The sequence below is a fragment of the Micromys minutus genome (genome assembly GCF_963924665.1).
Source record: "Micromys minutus genome assembly, chromosome: 6".
In the NCBI taxonomy this organism is placed as follows: Eukaryota; Metazoa; Chordata; class Mammalia; order Rodentia; family Muridae; genus Micromys; species Micromys minutus.
In genome coordinates, this window is record NC_137975.1 from 49,507,040 (window position 1) to 49,530,544 (window position 23,505).

At 42.0% G+C, this 23,505-nt stretch overlaps 1 protein-coding gene across 1 annotated transcript in view; it reads left to right on the forward strand.

Annotated features, from left to right (window-relative positions):
- ITGA8 (integrin subunit alpha 8) overlaps positions 1-23,505 on the forward strand; it is a gene marked incomplete at its 5' end in the record, with an annotated part of 168,629 nt that overhangs the window by 4,096 nt on the left and 141,028 nt on the right. The gene's annotated exons all lie outside the window — the stretch shown is intronic.

Sequence of the window (23,505 nt, forward strand, 5' to 3'; positions counted from 1 at the left end):
AGAGAAATGAAGGGTTCAGACTGGAATTAAGACTTCAGTGACCTGTGAAAGAGAGCCATCTCACTGAAAAAGAAGATAGAAATCTCTGGGAGAGAAAAAAAAAAATCCCTGTGTCAGCCAAGAGGGGGTACTGTGAGTCCAGAAAGGTTTTTTTTCCCTATAGAAAATATGGGGGGAGAAGTGGGTGTGGGCCAGAAGCCTGGTGCTCAGGTGCACGCTCTGGAATAGGTGCGGATGCTCACACCCAATCTGTCCATATTTTGTTCAGGTGGTGGCCGGGGAGAGATCGGTCGGTAGCTGTAATTTGATGCCAAGCTGTGATGGCAAAGGTGGGGCGGCAGGAGCCGGTGGCGCTGCTTGAGCGGTGTCTCTGTGAGCAGAAGGCAAGGCTAGATAGAATACAGGCTGAATGTTGGCAGTGAGCATCTCCAACTCTCAGCCTCATGGTCTGCACCGTCGATGCTAAAACATGACTGATTTCACAGTAACTCCTTTGTGCTCATAGCCATCCTTTCTAATCTCTCACACAAACCGGCTATGGAAAACACATTCCATGAGTCAAGACACCAACCCCAAAGGTATGGCCAAGACCGCATGATTGCAGACCTGGGCTGCCTTCTGAATCCCTCCCAGAAAAGGGTCCTCTTGGGGTGCCAGTTCAGGACTCGGGATCTGGACTAGGCCCGTGGAGGGAGAGGGCCACTGAGCACCTTCTCTCTGTTTGTTCTGCCACACCAGAGCTGGGTCTGCAAATCCCAACGTCAAGGGGCTAAACTAAGAAGCAGTTTTAGCAAGAGGCTTGGAGAAACCAGAGGTTTAGAAGAGGTTTGTTCTAGGTGGAAGTTATGTGCCGTGGTGTCCCTGGCTTATTTAAGTTCCCACAATTCTTTGTTTAGGCTCCTCAATGAATTACTGCCTGAGTTTTTCTGGAAAAGGAGGACAATGGTTTTTCTTGAGAAAACAGGGCCTGTGACTTAGAGACAGAACCAAGATGGCATTCATGGAACTGTGTGTAAAGTGTCAGGCATGCACATATACTATGTTGCCATACACCTTCTGGTATTCCTCTGTAACACTACCCACTATACATGTCTTTTACTGACTGCTTTTCTCATTATATCGCAAGGCAAGATACTGAGAAAATCTGATTTTTCCCCCCAAGGAGGTTGTTCAACATGTCCCAGCCCTGGGATGTCCACCAGTTGGTATTTTGCTGGTGTAACCCACTAACTAACTGTTCTTGGTTAGAAACTGAAGAACCCATGTAACTTAGTTCCAGAACCTGCCTTAGTTTATTTAAGACTAACCACCTTTTGTAAAAGTTACCTACTTAACTTAATTCTTTTTGCTAACTGATCAGCATTTTATTTTTACTTTATCAATCAACTTGGATTCCATTTCTCACTAGATGGTGCGATACATACAAAACTAGAGGAAGTTTCCAATAGCCCAGGACTTCAAACGCACGAATACCATCGAATTCTGGTCCTTTCAAGTCCAGAAAGAGGGGGTTTTAAAAGAAGCATATGGTGATGGGGGAGGTGCAAAAGTAGATAATTCCCCTGCTCTGTACAAAATCAAGTGGTTCCAAGGAAGCACTCCTCTCTCCCCGCTCTGTGTTACCCCCATGTATCCATGGAACGGAGTCCCTCTGATTTGCTGAATCGATTTCTTTCCCCTTTGTCTCCGCACTGAGCCCCTGTTGTACAAGTCTCAAAAGCTCACATCTGCCTTGTGCATGTGAGTCTCATTTCTTCTTTTTCCTCCCCAGCGATGTATGGAGGCCATCAGGATCAGTAGACTAGAGTCCCTCTGGTCAAGGATGGGTGAATGAAACCCGTGTTTTCAGCTCTGGCTCATGAGATGGTAATTGGTGGAGAACTGCAACCAGGCACCATCCAGGAAACATTTGACAGTTTTGGATTCCCAAGTGACAAACTTGGAGAGAAAAACTAATGGCATGGGCTAGTAATGATGGGACAATCACAGCAGTGGTTGAGGACAGAAGAAGTGGAATGGGGTCCACTCATAGTTAGACCCAGGTGAATGCAGAACAGAAAGGTGGGAGGTGCTGCCGGGAAAAACCAGCTGAAAAAAAAAACTGCTCGAGTTTGGTATGGTATCTTTGTGGGTAAGAAAGGGGAAGGAGACTGATGATGTTCGGTAATCTGGTTAGGACCCTTCAAAATTCCGGAGTGGCAGGATTTTTGCTGGGATTGACTTAGAAAATGGAGTCCCTTGTTTTATGGGAGCTGCCTCTTTTCCTGTGGCCCTAACCCACAGCACAAGCAGTTCTCAGCATCTGACTGCTGCATACCAGGACTGGCTTGTTTTGTGACAGTGTGGGCTGTGCCAGGTTTCCTTATGTGAGAGGTGAGAAGCTTGTGGGTGATAGAGCCTTGCTTTTCCAGCCTCTCCGTCCCTCCCTCCCTCTCTTCCTCCCTCCCTCTCTCCTTCCCTCCTTCTATCTGCCCCTGGTAGTGGAGGTGAGATCATGCTTTGTACAGGAACAAAGAGAAAGGAAGATATAGGTCAGAACCACTCAAACAAACGACAGAAGACCTAAATATGACAGGACTCAAGAAGAGCAGAGAGCTATACTCTAGGGAGCTCAGCTGGAATGAAGACAGAGGGGAGACACAGCAATGACTTCCTCTGAAGGGTCCACGGTGGAACCAAGGGTGCTGGTGCACCTGTAATCCTAGCCACGTGGAAACCTGAGATCAGAATATGGACAGTTCAAGGCCTCCAGGTCTAGCCTGGACAACGGAGTGAGACCCAGCTTCAAAATGAAAAGAGAAGGGAGGCACAGACAGAACGTAGCAGCGGAGTGCTTACCCAGTGCGGAGGAAGCCCTAGGACCCAGTGCCAATCCCTGGTTCAGCAAATTGATAAGAATAAGGATGAACAAGATGGGGACAATGGGATTTGGGATATATATGATTGGCAGAAAAATTCTGAGTTTGTTTTCCATCACTAAATAAATAAATAAATAAATTCTTTACTGCTCATAAATACCATAAATATATACAGACGAATATATATAGCAATATATATATATATACACAAATGGAAAGCAATATGTATATAAATGCATATGCTAATTTTGTCTGACCAAGGCTCACTCAGCTAACCCTCTACTTTTCCTATGAAAATTCCCTGATGGCTGGCCTCATAAAGATACCGGCCCTGCATTCCTAAAGGAATCTCCATTGGCTCAGACCTCCCCACAACAAAAACAACTGGGCCCTGATAGGAGGAGGGAGGAGGCATCGGACCCCACAGTGCTTAGCAACCAAGGGAGAGGGAGGAAGCAATTAGAAAGAGGAAGCCCTTGAAACCCTAAATAGAAATAGAAACCAGATCTGCTGCTCGGCTAGTTGAATAGTATGAACACGAGGCGCCTGTTGCTTAATCTGAAAACTTCTTTCAAGAAGCTGGAAGCCTGTGTGAGGGAAAAGGCTTCCATGTTCTTGGCAAGAGATACTCCAGGCAACAGATGCAGTGTTCTGTGAGAAACATTGGAAATGGTCTTGACATTCTTCTGAAAGATGAAAACTGCACTCTGACATTTGAGCCGACTGGCCGAGGTGTGCCCTTGTGACAGCCCCGGGTCTTGAGTCCTGCATCCGTGATGAGGACGAGGAACGTGGCCGGCGCAAAAAAAAAACATGTTTAGTACATCTAGTGAAAACGTCTACATTCTCAAAATTCAACTTCAGCACATGCTGACCAGAAAAAAAAAATTCGTATAGCTGCGTACAAGGTGTATCTGCACAAGGAGTCCTAAAATAGATTAGAAGTAATGTCAGTTGTAGTAATATGCAAAAGTAATGTCTAACAATTAGAAGGAGATTGGACATAGCCAAGCAAATTGTGATTCACTGATAAGTGGTTTATATTCAAAACATTCTACCTCTCGCACCGGTTCTGCCCTGTTATGAAATGCAGATGGGCAGAGCTTAGATGAATGTCACCAGACAGTCTGGGGGGAGTGCAGTTCAATCTCAGCCATGCGGAAAGGCCAGAACTGGGATCTCGGAGGTTAAGTAGAAGCACCCCAGAGTCTGTCAAGATGAGAAAGATTTCTAGAGCCACAAACATTGCCCAAAGTGATCCTTTGCCCTTTGGGTTGTTTTTGTAAAGATAAGGTATCCCTTGCAAAACTGGGTCTCTCTTGAAATGCTCCTTGAGAATTCCAAAGGGGAAGAGCCTGGCTTAATGGGACAGCAGGAAGCGACTGGGCAACCTGGTGAATCCTGACTGTTGTGGTGCATATTTTACTAAATGTAGTTGCCCAAATCCATAGATAAGACTTTCCTGTAATAAGAAAGTTATATATTTAATATGATCAAATTTGTTTCTAAAACCACTGCCTTGAGCTCACGGGCATTAAGAGCCTTTAGGCTACAGCGGGCAACCTCTGATCTAATAAAACTGGAATCTGTGAGAACACAAATTGTGGATGATGAGTGCACAGGCCTCTCCTGAGTGAGACTGAAGATGTAGAACCATCTTTAACGGTTCTTTAATTTGAAGAACAATCATTGGATAAAGTTGAGCAATAATACATCAGTTCAGCAAGATGTCCTAACCTACGGTTGCAGAGCTCATGGTACCTGAGTGTGGGACCCCTCGTCAGCAGTCACCAAGCTGAGCACTCACTTCCAGCAAAGTATCTTACATATAATGTGTGCAATTGCACTGTAAGGCATTTAGTTAGCAGTGTCAGGACTTTTTTTTTTTCCTATCTCTGGTATTTAGCATATGGGCGCAGATTCTTATATGACACTGTAAAAGACTCTATCAGTCTATAATGAGTTCCAGGACATAGAGAAGAGGGAACACAGCAATGTTACAGCATACATTTACTGGAGGTTGCTATAGACCCTGGGCTATAGGCTTTGTCTGATGCCCGATCTAGGAGGGGAGGCTCCCTAAGGCTATGCCTGGGCTCCTGCGGCTGCAGCCATCACCACCCCCCAAGCACAGCCAGATGGGGCCATTCTAAGCCAGCCTCTTGCCACACTGCTTGACTAACATCTTCCCGCTGCAGCCAGCTCTGCTTCTTTCTCTACACTCTTATGTTCTGTTTCACTTTGGGCTGTTTTGTGGCCTCTTCCTTAACCGCCTAGAATAACTTGTTTTTCAGAAATGATTTTCTTTTTATTGTTGTTGGTTTTTTTTTTTTGTTTGTTTTTCTTTTTGATGTTGTTTTTGTTTTATTCTTTAATCTTTTCTTATATAGTCCAGTCGTTATTTCCCTTTCATTCTGTCCTCTGACTGTTCCTCTTCCCATTCCTCCCTGTCCCCTCACCCAATCCCCTCTCCAAGAAGATGTTCCCACCCCCACCCCATCCCCACTAGACCTCCCCACTCCCTGAGGCCCTAGGTCTCTCCATGGTTAGGTGCATCTTTCCCCAGTGAGGCTAGACAAAGCCGTCCTCTGCTGTATGTGTGTCAGGGATCTGGTTGGTGGCTCAGTATCTGTGAGATCTCAGGAGAGTAAACAAGGAGGGGAAAAGGGGAACATGATCAAGTATTGGGGTGGGGGGTAGGAGAGAAACCCTTTGTGCAGGAGAAAGAATGGAAACAGGCAACCTCAGGAGGTAGGAGGTGAGGGTGCCCTCCAGAATGTACCAGAGACCTGGGAAGTGAGAGACTCAGGACTCAAAGGAAGGACCTTAGATGAAATGTCCTACAGTGGGGAGAGGGAGCTTGTAGAGGCCACCTCTAGTAGAAAGACAGGGCATCAAGTGGAGGGATGCGGTTACCACCCCACAGTCAAAACCTCTGACCCAGAATTGCCCCTGTCTGAAAGAATTGTAGGGATAAAAATGGAGACAACCTAAGGGAAAGGAGGTCCAGTGACCAGCCCAACTTGGGATCCATCTCAAGGGGAGGCTCTAAGTCCTGACACTATTACTGATGCTATGGTGTGCTTACAGACAGGAGCCTAGCATGGCTGCCCTCCCAGAAATGATTTCCTGATCCAAAAATGACTTCCTCCATCTCCTTCTTATACTTCCCAATAGAATTTGTTTCTAGAATTCTAAGATCACCACAGATCCTTTTATGGAAGAAAGACAGTAACAGCCACATCAACAACAATAATAATAATAATTTCAATAGCCTAAATACGATAGTCAACCAAGTCAATGCCATAAATCCCATAAATATGATGCAATCATAAAATCAAACTCAAAAGGAACAACATGAATATGAGAAGTTACTTTCATTTTAATGTTAATTTAAGACATTCAAAACCGAGTATATAACTTCTAAAAAGTACTGGAAAGAGAGTTCCGTGTATGGGCGCCTGGTAAATACGGGTTCTGGGTTGAAGAGAGATCTCAGTTGGTAAATGCTTGCCCTTCTGGCTCGCAGACCCAAGTTTGGGCTGCAACCCATGTACTATGTATGATTAGAACAGTGAAATATAGTCGTTCAGGAAGCCAGAGGTCAGTACCAGCTTATTTTTCAGGTGCCCCTCCCTGCTTTTTGAGACAGGGATTCTCACTGAACAGTAACTCAGCCAGCCTGCTAGGACGGCTGGCCAGCGAGCCCCAAGGATCCTCTTGTTTCTGTTTCACGTGCTGAGATAACAAGTCCATACCATCTTCCCTGGCTTTTTAAAACATGGATCCCAGGGTTAGAACTTAGGCTTTCGTGTCTAATTCTTGTTCTATACCATCCATCTCCCCTGCCCTATCATGATATTTTTTGTCCTTAAAATCACCTTTAATTTCCAACACATATTTACTTATTTCAACGTCATCTAAAGGGAACAGTGGGGTTTTAAATAAAGCTTAGTGACATTATACAGGCAGACCTTCTAGACCCTGGTCACAAGGGAGAGCAAGGAAAATCAGGGACAAGCGGAGAGGCAGAGAAAGAAGTGGATGCGTGAGCATTTATTGCAGACTGAGTCCATAACCAGCTTTCTATTACTACCACGGGGCTTTAAACAGCACACTCTGATTGCCACAGAGCTCTGAAAAGCCAAGTCTAAAATTGGTCTCCCTGAGCTAAAATCAAGATCTTGGCAGAGGCGTGTTCTTTCTGGAAGCACTTGGGGAAATATGTCTCCTCGACTTTCCCAGGCTGTAGCTGCCCCTGTGCTCAGGCTGGTAGCTCTGTCCGTTTGTAAAGCTCACAGTGTTAGCCACATGTGTCTGCATGGCTTTCTTCTGGGCTTCTTTTTCTGCTTTTCAGAACTTATGTTATTACATTGGGCCACGCTGATAAAGTTAGTAAGCAGGAGACCCTGTCTTAAGGTCAGGTGACTAGCATCTGGATTAAACGTTAGACACAGCTCTCCTTTATTATTATTAATTATAAGTCATTTATAAGTTTGTAAGTATGTGAAGGCTATTATTTTTGTCTGATCCTAGTGATCAATAGGACTTCATTGAGGGGGTGACACTTCAAAACGGACCTAGGTTACCCAAGGCTTATGAGGAATAAGTGTTTTAGAGGGTCATCGGGGTTAAAATCTGGAGGGGAATAAATGTAGCAGTAAAGAAAGACTAGTGCCCAGATAGTAGGGGAAGAATAAAAAGAGAGAGGCTTTGGAAGCAAGATTGGGCCATAATCTTGAAGGTTCATAGCCTCTGATTATATTTATTCATATATGCACATGCCTGCTCTCAGGCACATGTGTGGACACAGACACACCATTTAAAAAAATAGGACTAAAAATGTATAACTCCCAAAGGTTGGTAATTGGGTGCAACCAACCATGGCCACTGGAGATACTGTGATGGACATGCAAATGTGAAAGGTTTCATGAGATCTGTCAAAACGGCATGGGAAACATGGCTTCCCAGAGTTCTCCACAACCTCTGGTTCATACTGTTCCTACTTCCTCTTCCACACTGATTCCTGAGCCAGCTGGACTCATTGGGTTAAACAAACAGTGTGTTGAGTTGGGAGGAAGCTTTGCTGGGCAGTAGATGTGGGAGGAGGGGCACAGGAGTGGATCTGATCAAAGAGCCCTGTATGTATGTCTGAACTTAAGTCCTCAAACGTAAAAACAGACCCTCTATGGAAAACCACTGCATGTACAGTTACCCAAAGAGCTGAGATCTGTAGACAGTTTAGGTTTCACAAATACAAACGTACCAAGGACATCTCATGATCTCCTGAAGAGATGTGCATGTTTTTAAGTACATGCACAATGTACGCAAACTAAGTCAACATCGCCCTAATGCAATTTCATAGAGTTGAATGAGGAAAAATACATAAAGTTAACCAGAACCTTCTAAAGTCTTTCTAAAAGCCTGAGGCCATTTGGATACAGTACTGACTCCTGGAAACACACTCCAAGCAATGCCTTAGCAGGCCTGTATGCTTCTGTTCTGCCGGACATGATGCAGCCATCCTGTTGCAGCCAAACACTCTAATCTTTCCTAGAACTAGACTTTCCTTCCTGCCTCTTCCCCTTTGGAGGGAATTGTGGTTTGGAGAGTTTCAGGCTTTCAGAGTTTGGCATTGTAATCTTTCAGGATTTCAATTTCAGAGATTTTAGATTCTAGGTACTAGAATTAAGGATTTTGATCTTTTGGAATCTAAACATTTAATATTATGACATGGGACGGTGCCTTTCAAGATTCTGAGCCACACTAAATTATATGGTACTTTAATAGCCAGGGTCGAGATTTGGGGTTTTATACTAAAAGAAGTGCACAACCGATTGGAGAGTTTTTAGTAGAAAGTAAGATTATTTGAATTATGTTTTTTTTTTTAAGGATAAGATGAGCTTTTGGATAAAGAATATGCTATCCTGAACAGAACAGAATAGAAGCCAAAACAGAAGCCAGGGGAGAAGACAAGGACAGCTTACCACTGTCCATGGATAGAGACAAAGCTTGACATGAACAGGAGTGACGGGTGAGAGATAGGTCAGTTAGTGGGATCTAGCTCTGGATCAGATGAGCAGCGTGAAAAAGGAGGAAGAGTTTTACCTTAGCTCCCAGAGCAAACCTTGAGAGTGAACACTGGGAAGGGAGCATGCCTTAGAGGAAACAGTAAGAGTTGAATCCAGATAAGTGAAATTTGAGATGCTTATTAGACCTCCAAATGGTTGTCAAATGGGCTGTGGGATAAATAGACCCAGGCCTTGCTCAAGATGCCTGGGATTTTAAATTTGGAAGCTGTGTATAGATGGTATTTAAGACAATGACCCACTTATGGACCAAGCTTAGAGCAGCAAAGTGGCCAGATAGAAAAGAGGTAATCTCAAGGTTGAAACTGAGACCCAGAGCAAGCCAACCTCTAGAGAAGGATGGGGTACAAGCGGGGAGTGTGTAAAGTACAGAGAGCCCTGCTAGTTGAAAGTCAAGATGTCGGCAAAATGTGATGAGGAATGAAAAGATTTGTTTTAGTAACTGAAAGTTGTGTGTTGGGTTTTAAACAGTAGTTTCAAGGGAATGTGTCAGAACAGACTGGGAACATATCAGAGAGAGAAAGAGAGAAAGAGAGAGAGAGAGAGAGAGAGAGAGAGAGAGAGAGAGAGAGAGAGAGAGAGAGAGAGAGAGAGGAGAGAGAGAGAGAATGTGGAACGTGGAAATTTTAATAATCCAGTAGCTACCAGTGGTTGCAATATGATGGAAATTAGCCAGAGGAAATGAAAGGAAACAATGCTGACAGAGAGTGAGGCACGTTAGTGGGGACGGATAGGACTCTCAAACAAGCAGAGGGTCTAGCCTTGGAGGATCATGGAGGGAAGACTGCTCATCCTCAGTCCTGGGCAGCTGGGAGAGGGAGAAGAAAACAGCTGTGAGTGGCTGATGCATTATGGGATGCAGGAAGAAAGTGACCTTTTACCTCCTTTTGTCTTCAGATTTTATCAGTGAAATCAAAAGCAGAGCCATCTGATGAGAGGGAGGAGGTAGAGAAGACTGGGAGGAGAGGGAAGCACAGATACCACGAACACAGAGCATGCTGAGTATTGAGGTAGCAGAGTGCCCAGGCAATAGACACACAACCATTTCTATAGGCATTTGCTGAGTGAGTATACCTTTGATTCTGTTCACCCCATAGCATGGCTGTACCTGGATGAATTTAAGAAAACTCTCCCAGAGTACAACCTCATGCTGGAAACTAATCTTCCGAAGTATAAACTGCAAACAAAGAAGTCCTGGATTCTGTGGTGCCTATTTGAACCACATCAGGAAGAAACTCCTGTGAGGTGCCTTCTGCGCCAGCGTGGCAACCTGAGGTGAACCCCTGGGACCCACAAAAAAGTGGGAGGAGAGAATCAATTTCAGAGGACTGTCCTTTGACCTCCACGTGCACTGTGGCTTATGCACACCCACGTGCACAAAAACACACCAACAAAATCTATGTAAAAAATGTAATGAGCTGTTTCCTTAGATGAATGGTTGGGGTCATTTTAACTTCATCATCTTCTAACAAAGAAGATAGAATTCTAAGGAATATTCAACCAAGCAACAGGATAGTAGCTAAAATATAGTCTCAAATGCTACCAAGAGAAGCTAGCTTACACAGCTCTTTTTCTGAAAAACAATCACATACCATATTTAAAGCATTTCCCCAAGGTCATATTGAACATGTTTTTATCAACTAATGACCTTCCTCAGACTCCTTTTCATTAATTTATTCAAATAATTGATCAGGTACTAAATAGAAACATGCACCTTTGAGAAATAGCACCGATACATAAGTCATATAGGATGCTCTTAGGGTTTTAAAGCTGGACCCATACGAAAGGCATGTGATCAAGAATTCCATGAGAGGAAGAGAATTCTAAGAGAAAAGAGAAAAATCTAGAAGAGGGGTTTGATGAAGAATGAATATTTAAAAAAGTAAGGAGCTAAACTAAAGTCACATTGGTTGGAAATGATCCTGGCAGGCTCCTTATGGTGGGTTTTTTAGTGGAGTCTCTGCCACTAGGGTAGAGATCGGGTTTGAAGGTGGCAATCTGAGCAAGAGCAGCCATGTTAGCAACTGAAGCTGAAGAGTACAGTAACTGCCACAAGGGATGATGCCTAAGAGGCAGAAAACCAACAGCAGACAGTGACAATGGAATGGGATTGTGGACCATGAGGCTGATGATTGCCGGGGCTGTAGTACAGGTTCCTGACGTGGTTAATGGGCTTGCCTCATATCACAGAAAGCTAGTGGATAAAATAGACACGACAGTCTGTCCACCCAACATTTAAGTCCCATGGAAAACCAGTGCATTGAAGTTTTATTCCAAGGTGTCCTAGTAGCAGAAAATGGAAAAGAATTAAGGGATGCAGAAAGGTTTCAGATTTGATTGGAATATCTGCATTTTGTAAATCAGAGAAAGGTTACATCATAGGAAAGACAGCTGAAGAGTGATGTGTGTGTGTGTGTGTGTGTGTGTGTGTGTGAGAGAGAGAGAGAGAGAGAGAGAGAGACAGAGAGACAGAGAGACAGAGAGACAGAGAGAGACACAGAGAGAGAGACAGAGAGAGTGTGTGTGTGTGCATGTGTGTGTGTTCACATACAAGTGAATAGGTAAAAGAGAAAACTAACCCAGCCAATGACACTGAGACTGTAGCAAAGTGGTGTGTAGAAGCTGAGGCTGAAGTTGATGGTCTGCTTCTCAGCCTATGCACCACACTTGGGAGCTGCTTTTGTCCTTGTTTCTCAGATGATCTACAGGTGGTTTATGATTTCTCTTGGGGAGCTCATGGTTTTTTGTTGTTGTTTTTGTTTTTATTTCTAATTTCTGACTTCTCTAGCTGTACCACATAAATCAGCAGAATTCCCGCTCTCCAAAATTTCTCACACTGTCTCAACCTAAGTCCATATGTATTTTCAGAACAAGCTTTACATAAAATTTTAGCTAAGTCACACATGAAAAACATTTCAAATGGTATTATATGATGTAGAAAACTCATTCATTTTTATTGCTAAATGAAACTCTAAACAGCACTGTTTAGCTGCTATGGTTATTTGAAACAAGAAGCAGGGAATATGTTCTCTACTCTTGGGGAGACGATTTAGATATGGAAATAATTATAGAAAAATCATGCTCTCATCCAAGGCAGGAAAATATATAATAGGAATTATTGTAATATAATCGTTACTATTGCTTTCCCAAACCCATACATATGAAAATTATTATTTAAACTATAAGAGCACAAATTTGTCTCATTTAGGCATCTTAATATTTGGTTAAGTGTGGAGGAAAACACTGAAATTGTGGTTTTGACAGATGAATTTAAAAGTTTCATAATTTTCAGATTGGAATAATTTATGTTTCTTCTCTTAAATTGTGAACAACTGAAGGAGTTTACTATGAGGAGCAAAGTACACCCAGAAAACTGGGGTATAATGGCCTTTCAGCTGCTGAACACTAAGTTACCTTTTTTCAGTCTTTTAAAGTTAACATTTTATTGATTATTTGTTAATGTCACATCACGCACCCATCCCATTTGTCTCCCCATCCCTTCACAGCCACCCTCCACCCTTACAACCTCTCCCCTAAAAGGAAAAAAATCTCGTTGTGGAAGGAAGCTGTAATGTGTCGCAGTGTTTCCCATGATGTACCCTTTTGTCTACACTTCTTTCTTTGCAAATGTTCATTGCGATGAGTTATTGGTCTGGTTCAAAACCGCTGGCTCCTGCTACACCACCAATACTGGATCCTCACTGGGACTCCTCCAAGATGCCCTGTTGTTGCCTCATGTCATGGAGACCCCACAGTGTTGGATCTGCAGGATCTCACTAATTTGCCCAGGCTAGCCTCAAACCTGTAATGTTTCTGACTTTGTCACCCAAGTCTGAGGATTGCAGGCACGAGCCATCTGCCTACCAATAGGTTTCAAGAAAATTACTTAGAGAAGTTGGAAATAAGAAAGGATCAGTGTGTGTGTGTGTGTGTGTGTGTGTGTGTGTGTGTGTGTGTGTGTATCTCAGTGAGGAACAGGAGAGAGCTATCAGACTAGAAAGGAAACCTCACACATGGAGATCAGACAGCGTCTGTGTCCTCCGATGGGAAGAACAGGACGTGGGGACTCAATCGGTTGGGCAAAGGTAAGCATTTAGTTCACACTGCATGAGTTTGCACATTTGTGTACGAATCCACTGGTATAGGCTATATACATGTATGAGTAAGTCACCAATTTCAGTTCACAAATTATCCAGTCAGAATAAAACCTCTCTTCAACACCAGAGGCAGAAATGAGTCAGTGAAATTTATTTAAACACTGAATCTCTCAACAGCCAGGAGTGGAGCCCGGGAGCTTTCTTTAACATATTTCCAAGGGGAATTGAGAGTAATCCATTTGGAACTTTAATTTTCTCTGACATAAAACCCAACCCACACTCTTTTCTTGGGTTTGTTTCTTTTAAATAAGTGATCATCCGATACCATCATTTTATCTTGAGCTTTATGTATGAGTCTTTTTTACTCTCACAAGCACAGCTTCAACTTAAAGGCAACTTTTACGGTGCATTTTATGATCAGGATTAAAACGTATAAAGATTTCCTCCCCCTTTTTCTTGATCAAAACTGTCTGGACAGCTCCCATAACAGCTTGAAGAAGGTCCCTGAGGCATCAGGCTTGGATGTGATGACCAAAGGCTGGAGCCAAACTTACTGCTTTTCCAGAACGAGGTCAAGAGTTTTATAAATAGTTTCCCAAAATTGTTCCATCTGCCACAGTGTTTGGTCCCACCTGTGTGGTCTCACCTTTTCCTGCCCCCCATTTCCTGCTGGCAATCTCCTCCCATTTCTTCCATTCCTCTCATTTCACTAAACAGGTGAGAGAACTCTGCTCCCGTGGGAACCACCTTCTATAGCACCACGCCCACTCCTCTGAAACATGCATTCCCCCAAATCAATAGAGCTGACAGGGATCACTGGGATCTGTAGCCAGAGAGCCCAGAAAATAGAACAGGCTGATGGCCGATTGAAATCTGTATTGCTGAGGTTGGTGTGTGTCTTTTCAGGGTATCCTCAGGTTCGTCTACCCCCCCCCCCCCCCAGATTATAGAAATATATGAAAAGGAAATGTAAAGGGTGGATCTCTCCCTCCTTCTCTCTTCTTTTCCCCCTCCCTCCCTCCCCCTCCCTTCCTCTGTCTCTTTCTCCCTCCCTCCCCCTTTCTTCTCTCCTTCCTTCCTTTCCTTCCTCTATCTTACTATCTCAACAATAAAATCGTACTGAATAATGTATCTTCATAAACTTCTGAATAAATGCATTGAAACTGAACCATTCATTTAATGAACACTTATAGACAACTTACAGGGTGCTGTGAATTATTGAGGAAGTGGAAACTGCAGAGGAGAAACAGGATGTCTCTATGCATGGAATGAATGTATATTATCAAGGGAAAGTCAATACATATGAAGAGGAACACACTGTTAACAATCCAGACAGCTCAGTGCTATTTAAAAAGTTACAAAGAATGACAAGATAGTCACAGAGTTGGGTGATGTAGGAACCACATATCTGGGAATTACAGCTAATATTAATATCTAATGAAATAGATTTTATAAGAATGCTCAGAACCCACATATTTAGTAATACTAAAAATAAAAAATTAAAGATTTGTATGCATGTGAGATGGATACTTAAAACATGTATGGTTATCTAATGGTTTCTAATGCTACATAAAATATTATATAGGAATAAATAAGATTTATCTGTTGGCCAATCTATCCACCTGTCCACCAATGCACCCATCTGTGTTTCTATATACCTGTGCATCTGTCTGTCCAGACAGCCCTTTATGCTATCTCTCACACACTTATTAATGTGAAACAAACACATTCATCTACCTAAAGATTACAAAATGCTGTTTGTATCAATTTAAAAATATTCTATCAAATGTTGCCAAACTACAACTAGATTCTGAACTATCTTTTCTGTAGATTGACGTTAAGATGATATACGATTGGACAGTGGAGGTAGGCGGAGAAAAGGTGGGAAAACAGAAGAGGGGCAGAGAGAAAAGAGAGATCAAGGTGGAGATAGAGAAAACAGACTTAGATCCTGGTGGCCATAATTGGCAATAGATAGATATAAATATTTTAAAGATATTTTATAGGTCGTTTTAATCTCTTATAGAAGGGCAGTTTGTATCTTTGCCTATTGTATTTAATTTTATTGTATAGAGAGTTTGTGGACTGAGAAGTTAATAGATAAACCCGTTTAAAAAGTTACCAAGCTTTAGAGTAATTTTTGTGCTAGACAGTAGTGGAAAGAAACACGTTGGGGTGGTACCCACCCAGGGCAGAAGCAGTGAACAGGGCAGGTGGAGTGAACCACCTGGGAAGGGAATTGTGTGGAGAGATAGCTTAGACCAAGTGACAAACAGAGTCCATTCATTCAACTCCATACTAAAGCGACATCCTCGGAGTGAGACTGTGGGAGCGGGGAGGAGGGCGATAAAGAGATAAGCCATCAATTTTAATACTTACTGCAATACTTTTCTCTGTGTTGTTGTTATTATTATTATCATTATTATGTATTATTATTGTTATTATTATTATTATTATCATCATTATTATTACTATTATTACACAGCCTGTAAGCTATGTGTACTTTTGAAGTTTTAACTGGCTAACAATTTAAAGAATATTTTATTTTACATAAAAAATCAAACAGAGTTTTAGTTTCTGTGCCTGTACATAAAATTTTTTGGGACGTAGTCAAACCCAGGTTCCTTTGTACTGTCTGTGGTTTGATTTCACTACAAGTGTAGGCCTGGGTAGTTGTAACAGACTGTGGAAGATAGGAGAATCTGAAACATTTGCTGTCTGGCCCTTGACAGACACAGAGCCTGGATATATATTGTTCGTGAAATGATTTGTGTGCTTATGTGCATGTGTGTGTGATTGCACACAGAGGCCAGAGGTTGATGCCAGCTTTCTTTTTTGTTTGTTCTTTACCTCGAATTTTTGAGACAGAATCTCATTGAACCTGAAGCTCACTGGTATGGCTAAACTAGCTAGCTCAAGGATGCTTTTATTTCTCTCTCCTCTGTGCTGGGATTATATAGGCATGCCACCTCATATGGTTTTGTGTGGGTAATGGGGATCAAATTCAGTTCATTATGCCTGCAAGCTAACATTTTATTGAACGAGCTCTGTTCTTAGTGCCAGTGTTATGTTTACACACACACACACACACACACACACACACACACACACACACACCATGATGCCAGATCTTGGGAAGGAAGATACGATGGGTAGAAAAGGGACTGTAATGTTAATGAATGTGAGAAAGCAGAGACATTTTCAATTATGTCCTATGTGAACACGAGTGTGTGTTAGATTGTCTTTGTACTTCTCTATATTAACTTTGTTTTTCTTTATAACTAAAAAAATCCCATCAGGTACACACCTACATTTTTATCTAAATTCTTCTATTGGTAGACAGTAAGTTAGGTTAGTTCTGTAGCTTAGCTGTTGTGAATCATGCTGTAGGAATGTACACATGTCTTTGTGATGTGTTGTCCTGTAGTCCTTTGGGTGAATGGTACAAACTTGGTCATACGAGTTTACTGATTTGTTCTGTATAATACTGATGTATTCTCCCTTCTTGGAGGACACGCCCATACTGTTTTCCACGGTGACTAAATTAGTTTATAAACCCATTAGCAGAGTATAAAAATTTCCATTTGCATAGGGTTTCCTATTGAATTCCTGGATTTTGTGTACTGGTTTTGGAGTTTTATATATATTAATTATATTGTTGCTTCTCTTGAGAAGAAAGTCACATGAAATTTTACGTATTTATTAACCTTTTAAGTAGTCTCCTGCCACTTGGAAAACTTTAAATTGCATATTGTTACTTAAAAAGTGTTTCCTGACTTTGTTTTTGGACTTTGTTTCGCCTGTCTTTTGTAATCCCTTAGAGAGTTATTAAGATGGAGTGGTCTTTCTCTGATCTGTGCAGTGGAGAATGCTCTGGGTACCTGGGATGACCAGGTGCCTCCATCTTTTCTGGAGGGCAGGAAGCCTTCCCAAAATACTCTGCCGTGTCATTGCTGCCACAGTTAGAGTATGGGTTTGGATATGGGTAGGAAAATAGAGTGCCCTTTGCCTGCGGTAGTTACAAAAGAACCTACCACAGCATCTGAGAGCCTGTAAGCCCTGTGAAGAAAGAAGCTTCCAGAAATCGAGGCATCTAGGGGTGTGCAGATCATCAACATGGCTGTCAAGAGGACATATGGGAGCCACTAAACTGGCCAAGCGTCACATCTGCCACCGCCAAATCCCACTGCCAAGTCTGCCTCTGGCTGCCACCTGAAAGTAACAGGCTCCCCTGCTTCCCTCTGGCCAAATATCCACTGAATTGCTTGCTCAACCTGCATTTTTCTCATGAGAAAGTTCTGGAGATGTGTCTCTTCACTTGGTGCACTAGTCACCCCATCCATTTCCCCGCGAAGGACGTGGTTTCACTCTCCACATCAATAAAAATCTCATTGTGTATTCACTCACCTGCCGGTGGGCTTCTAGCCTTCCCTTATCTTGGCTATTGTGAATGACACAGTTATAGACAGGGGTGTCCAGGTATGTGGAATGCTGACTTAGAATCCTTGAAGTTAACACCCAGGAATGGTATCGATCACTGGATTGTTTTAATTTGCTTTCCCCACCCAGTTAAAGAAGTAGGATTATTTTTCAGATGTTCATTGGCCACCTTGTCTTTTGAGAGCCATCTGTTTAGTGATCAAGTTTAATTTTTTTTCCTTCTGAAACAACTTCTATTTGCTTGTCTTTATTTTATTTGTTTAATTGTATTACTATGGTACATGTGCATGATGTGTGTACGGGCACATAAGAGGAAGGAGGAGGACGACTTTATTCAGTAACTTCTTCCATCTACCGTCGTCATGTGGATCTCAGGGCTTAAACTAATGGGCTCAGCCTTATATGAGCAGTACCCTTTCCATTGAGCCACACGACCAGCCCCGAACAGAACTTTTAAAAATAAAACATAAAATGTAAGGTCAAATGAAATATCAAAGTTGGCCAAACCAAGCCAACAGAAAAATAGAAGAACTCTAAGAGAAGGCACAAGCAGATTCCCGCTTGTTTACAGATTTGGGAATCCCATAAAATTACTAAACTGGAAGCCGTAATATGTATGCAGAGGACCTGGTGCTGACCTATGTAGGCTCTGAGGTTGCTGCTTCAGTCTTTGTGAGTTCATATGAGCTTTGATAAGTCATTTTATAGGGCCTTGTTCTCCTGGTGGTCTCTATCTCCTGTCTCCCCCACTCCTTCTGCCTTACCTTCAGCAGGTTTTCCTGAGCTTTGGGGGGAGTAATTTGATGGAGAAGTCTCCATTAGAGTCATGTGTTTCAACCCATGATCTCTCTGCATAATGTCTGACCATTAGGTCTTTTTATTTGTTTCCACCTGTAGGAGACCTCTCTGATGACGGCTGAACAAGGCACTGATCTATGAGTACAGCACAGTGTCATTAGGAATCATCTAATTGGTTTTTTTTAACAGATCAATAGCATCTGGTTTTATTCTAGGTCCTGGACTATCTAGACTCTGCTTCTTGATCACCCCGGCAGTGTTAGGCATGAGTTGCATCTCACGGAGCGGGCTTTAAGTCAAATCTGACCCTGTTGATGGCTGCCATTGGCCCAGCATATTGTTCAGGTTGGACAGATCAGAGCTCAAGGGCTTTGTGATTGGGTTGGTGTTTATTTTTCTCTTCTGGTAGCCTGCAGAGTAACTTTACATGTCATAGACACTAGAATATGGGACAAAAGTTCTCTGTAGGCAGTAGTTCAACTGCTCCATGTTTAATGAGTTGTATGGCTGTTGTCTTCGTCAATGGGGCCTTACGGTCAGTTTGTAGACCCAAAGAGAACTTTAAGAAGATGACTTGTGTACAGTCAAAATCAATGAAAGTGTAACACACCCACATCCTAACAGATCAAGAGGAACCAAGACTGGTGTAGCAGGAATCTTCCGTTACACTACTTGGGTTGGAAATGGAATCATCAAAACTCATTCATTGGCATTTTCAACCAAGAAAAAGATTGTTTTCCCCCAAATAATTATAGTTTTCTCTCTTGGTAAAGTCATTATCCAGTTCAACCTATAGTCTCAACAAAACAAAACAAAACAAAAAACAATAAAAAGAACCCCAAATGAGCAAAAGAAATAAACAGCGTAGGGCCACACAGACAAACTCAGGGCATTCAGTCTTTCAAACCTGGAGTTATTTTCCTCATAATTTCCTTCCTTCCTTAAAGAAGCCCATCTTTCCTAAGCCCTCTGAGGATCTCTTTAACTATGGATACTGAGTTGCCAACCTCCTTTTCCTGGCTTTTTACTGGTTAGAAGTTTCAAAGCCACTCTAGTACCTTCTCCTTGTGCTTAATCAAAATCACACTGACAGCCTCACAAGGTGTCACACATTTTATCCTCAAGCCCCACAAATCACCAATAATAGCCTATAATGCATGTGTGTTATGAGTTCCTTTCCAGTTCTCAGATGTAGGTTGGTTTTCTGAGTTTCTAATGAAATACTTTTTTAAAAAAGGAGTATGAACATTTGGTCAGATTGCTAGAAGATTCTGCCTAATGTGACTTCTAATTTATAAATATCTTCCATGCCAACTCCTCGGTGTGACTGTGGTGACTTTGAAAAGTAGCAGATACGCCTTAACTAGTACTCACAAGGGTTGGGTGAGTCAGCTAAGATCATCCAGCTGGTGGAAGCAAGATCCCTTGGCTTTGAGTTTTTGGTCAGCCATGCTGCCTAGACTTAAATGGTGTGTTCATAAATTCCATTCCAGCCTTTAAGCTGCAAGGCTGTGTACTTCTTTGCACATGCATTTGAGGTGAAAACTTCCAGAACTTGTCCTTTAAAACACACCCCAGAAACATCAAAGCTATGATTTTTGTCTACTAACATGTTGCAATGTAAATTTTAGATTCAGATTGAATATGTTATTCTTTTTAAAAATGTCAACAGTCACAAGTAAACTCAGCTGAAGTCTTAATTAGGTGTTTATTTTTGCCTTACCTAATAGAGCCAAATAAAACTCTGTTTTGTAATATATTTGTTTGAGAGATGAGGAAGAAAAATAAAATCTGTATGAGATGAAACACATGCAGATAAGATGGCTCAGGACAAATGTCCTTAGGAATTCCTCAGCCTTTACTGTAGAGCACCTTGTTGGGGCAGGGCAGATGAAGTCATGTGGCAAGCTGGTTGACTATGAACAGAGAGAAGGAATGATCCCTGTGTTTGATTGAGAGCTGAAGCATGTTACATTTGAGCTAAGTTTCTCCCCACATAGCCTCCATCTGGTGGAGATATGCACAGGGTAGTAGGAAGCTTTGCTGGCAAGTTCTCTTCTAGCTCTATGGACACATGCTGTTCAGTTCAAAGACAAGCTCTGAGCATCTTTATGCTGGTTTCTGATGCATGCTGAGAAACTTGGTGCTCATGTGGCCCGAGAGAAGGTGGCTTTGGGTTTTTTAAAGATTTATTTATTTTTATTATGCAATGTATGTGTCTTTCCCTGTGTGCATGGGTGTCCAAGGAGCTCTAAAGATAAACTTGAATTCCTGACACTGAAGTTATAGGTAGCTGGTTATGAGTGGCCCAAGCATGTGCTGGAAACCGGTGTCTTGTCCTCTGGATGGGTAGCATTCTTAATGGCTGGGCAATCGTTATAATTTTCAGGGAGAATTGTGTGTGTTTTACAACTGAAAATGACTCGGCTTTCTTCAGAGCAGTGATAGTGATCTATCTGGTGGTCAGGAATTACTGATGTGTATATTCAGGTTGCACAGAGCCCACAGAACATAGAAGATGGAGTTATTTCTGCAATATGAAACGCAAGGAAAAGTTTTCTTTAAGTTGTGAGATATCATCTATGTCTTTTCATTTTGTAAGTACAGTGAAGGCCTATCTCATGAGAGCTATCTGTTTTACAGAGCAGGGGGTTATGCATGCTAGGCAAGCACTCTACAACTGAGCCATATTCCCAACCTGAAAATCATCTCGTAGCTTAGACTTAAAGAGCTGTGTTCCCACAGTGTATTAAAATTAGTTTTCAAATATATTTAAATTGGCAAGTATATATATATATATACATATACATACTATATATAATATATATACATACTATATATATTCCTTACTTTGATAGATTATCTAAGTCAAACTATTTAATGTGTCTATCACTGTATTAGTTCCTTGTGTGTTGCTGTGACAAAACACTATAAACAGAAACAACTTTGAGAAGAAAACTTATTTTGGTGCATGCTTCCAGAAGAGCAGGGCCCATCATCCCATCATCATGGGCTCTGGAGGAATCGTAAGTCGATGGCTTTCATCTACACAGAGGGAAAAGACCAAGAGAACTAGAAATAGGGTGAAGCTGTGACTCTTCAAAGCCTTCCCTCAGTGACTTTCCTTCTCTAGCAAGGCTGCGCCTCCCACAGGTCCTATAACCACCCAAAAGAGTGCCACCAACTGAGCCGAGTGCTCACACACATGAACCCATGTGGGACATTTCTCACTCAAAGCCACAACAATGAACTGCCATCATTAACATTTTTTTCTGTCAAAATAGCATTCAAAATCTATTCTTTTACAATTTTCTTTATATGACAAATGATTAAAAAGTATTGGCTACATACTGTATGATAAATCCAGAATTCACCCACGTTGTTGCAACGGATAGATTTTCCTTCTTTTATCAGGTCAAATAACCTACCATGTTTTTAAAAAATTATTCTTTGATCTTCCTTTACAGTCCAGCTGCTACTGCCTCCCTGTCCGTCCCCCAACTGCTCCCCACCCCATACCTCCTCCCCCATATCTAAGAGGTGGACCCCAACACCTCACTCTCACCCTACCAGACCTCCCCACTCCCAGGGACCTCGTTTCTCCAGGGTTACTTGTGTTTTCTCTCCTCAGCCATATGTGTATAGGGGGCTTCATCAGCTCATGTACGCTGCTTGGTTGGTGGCTCAGAGTCTGAAAGATCTCGGTGGTCCAGACTAGTTGAGACTTATGGGGTCACCTTTATTCTCAGTTTCTTGCAGTAACTCCCTAATTCAACCACAGGGGCACCCGGTTTCTGATCATTGGTTGCATGTAAGTATCTGCACTCAATTCTTTCGACTGCTTATTGGGCCTCTTGCAGGGCTTTAGAAGCACATTTTTTAAATTCATTCATTTGATGAAGAGCACCAAGGACGACTCCATATCTTGGCTGTTGTGAGCAATGCCATATTGAACAAAGTATGAATGTCTGGCCAATATACTGACCCCATTTCCTTCTGTATAGACACTGGAGGGGTGCAGCTGGATCAGGAGGTAGTTCTATATTCATTTTTTGAAAGAACTTACATACTGTTTTCCATGGCAGATGGACCATGACAAGTGTATCCATCCATACACAGCTGCTATAAAGGTCTTTCCCTCCCTGAACTGAGTTAATATCTCACTGTGGTTTGAGTTTTCGTTTCCTTGATTAGTGTGTTGAACACATTTTCACTTACCTGTTTGTGACCTTTAAGTCTTCATCTGAGAAATCCTTGTTCAAGTCCTTTGTTGAGTTTTGAACTTGTGTTGTTGCTGTCTTGCTATTGGGTTGTTTGAGATATAACCTTATCAGATGTATGAGCTGCAAACACTGTCTTCGACACCATAGGTTGTGTCTTCACACCATGTTGATACAACCCTGTTCTCTGTTTTTGCTTTGCTGCTGGTGCTTGCAGGAGTCACGTTCAAGAAATTCTTTGCTGAGATCAATGCCATAAAGTTTTCCCTAAATAGTCTTTCAGTGGTTTATAGTTATCATTTATTTTGAGTGGGTTTTGTATGTGAGTTTGTGTGAGATAAAGGTCCAATTTCCATCTTCTGAATGTGGATATCTAATTGTTTCAACTATTTATTGAAACACTATTCTCTGTTGTATGGTTTTAACATAATTTTGTTAAAAATTAGTCAGATAAACGGAAAATGTGCGAGTTTATCTCTGTGTTCTCCACCCTGGCCTATTGACCCATGGGCTCAGTTTTAAAGCCAGAGTGATAGTATTTTTATTTTTACTTACACCAGTGTGTTGTATTTTAAAGTCAAGTAGCTCAATGATTCCAGGTTTGTTTGTTTTGTTTATGGTTGTTTTGGCTCTGTGGGCCTTTTCAATTCGGCATAAGTTTTTATTTCTGTGGAGAACAGCATTTGAACTTTTATAGGGATTGTATTAAGTCTATAATCCTTGACTATCATGGACACTTTAACAACAGGAATTACATGCATATTGTTTTCCATGGCAAGTGTATCCGTATGCAGCTGCTGTAAAGGTCCTTTTCTCTCATCCACACCAGAATTTGCTTTAGTCTTTTTAGTAATAATGTCTTCCCCTTCCAATCCAGGAACATGGGCCATTTTCTCCCCGATCTCTGTCTTTGTCAGTTTCTTGTCGTATAACCCTATACACTTCTAATTTTATGTGGCATATATGTGAACAGGGTGGAGTCCTTGGGGATGGACCAGAAGTT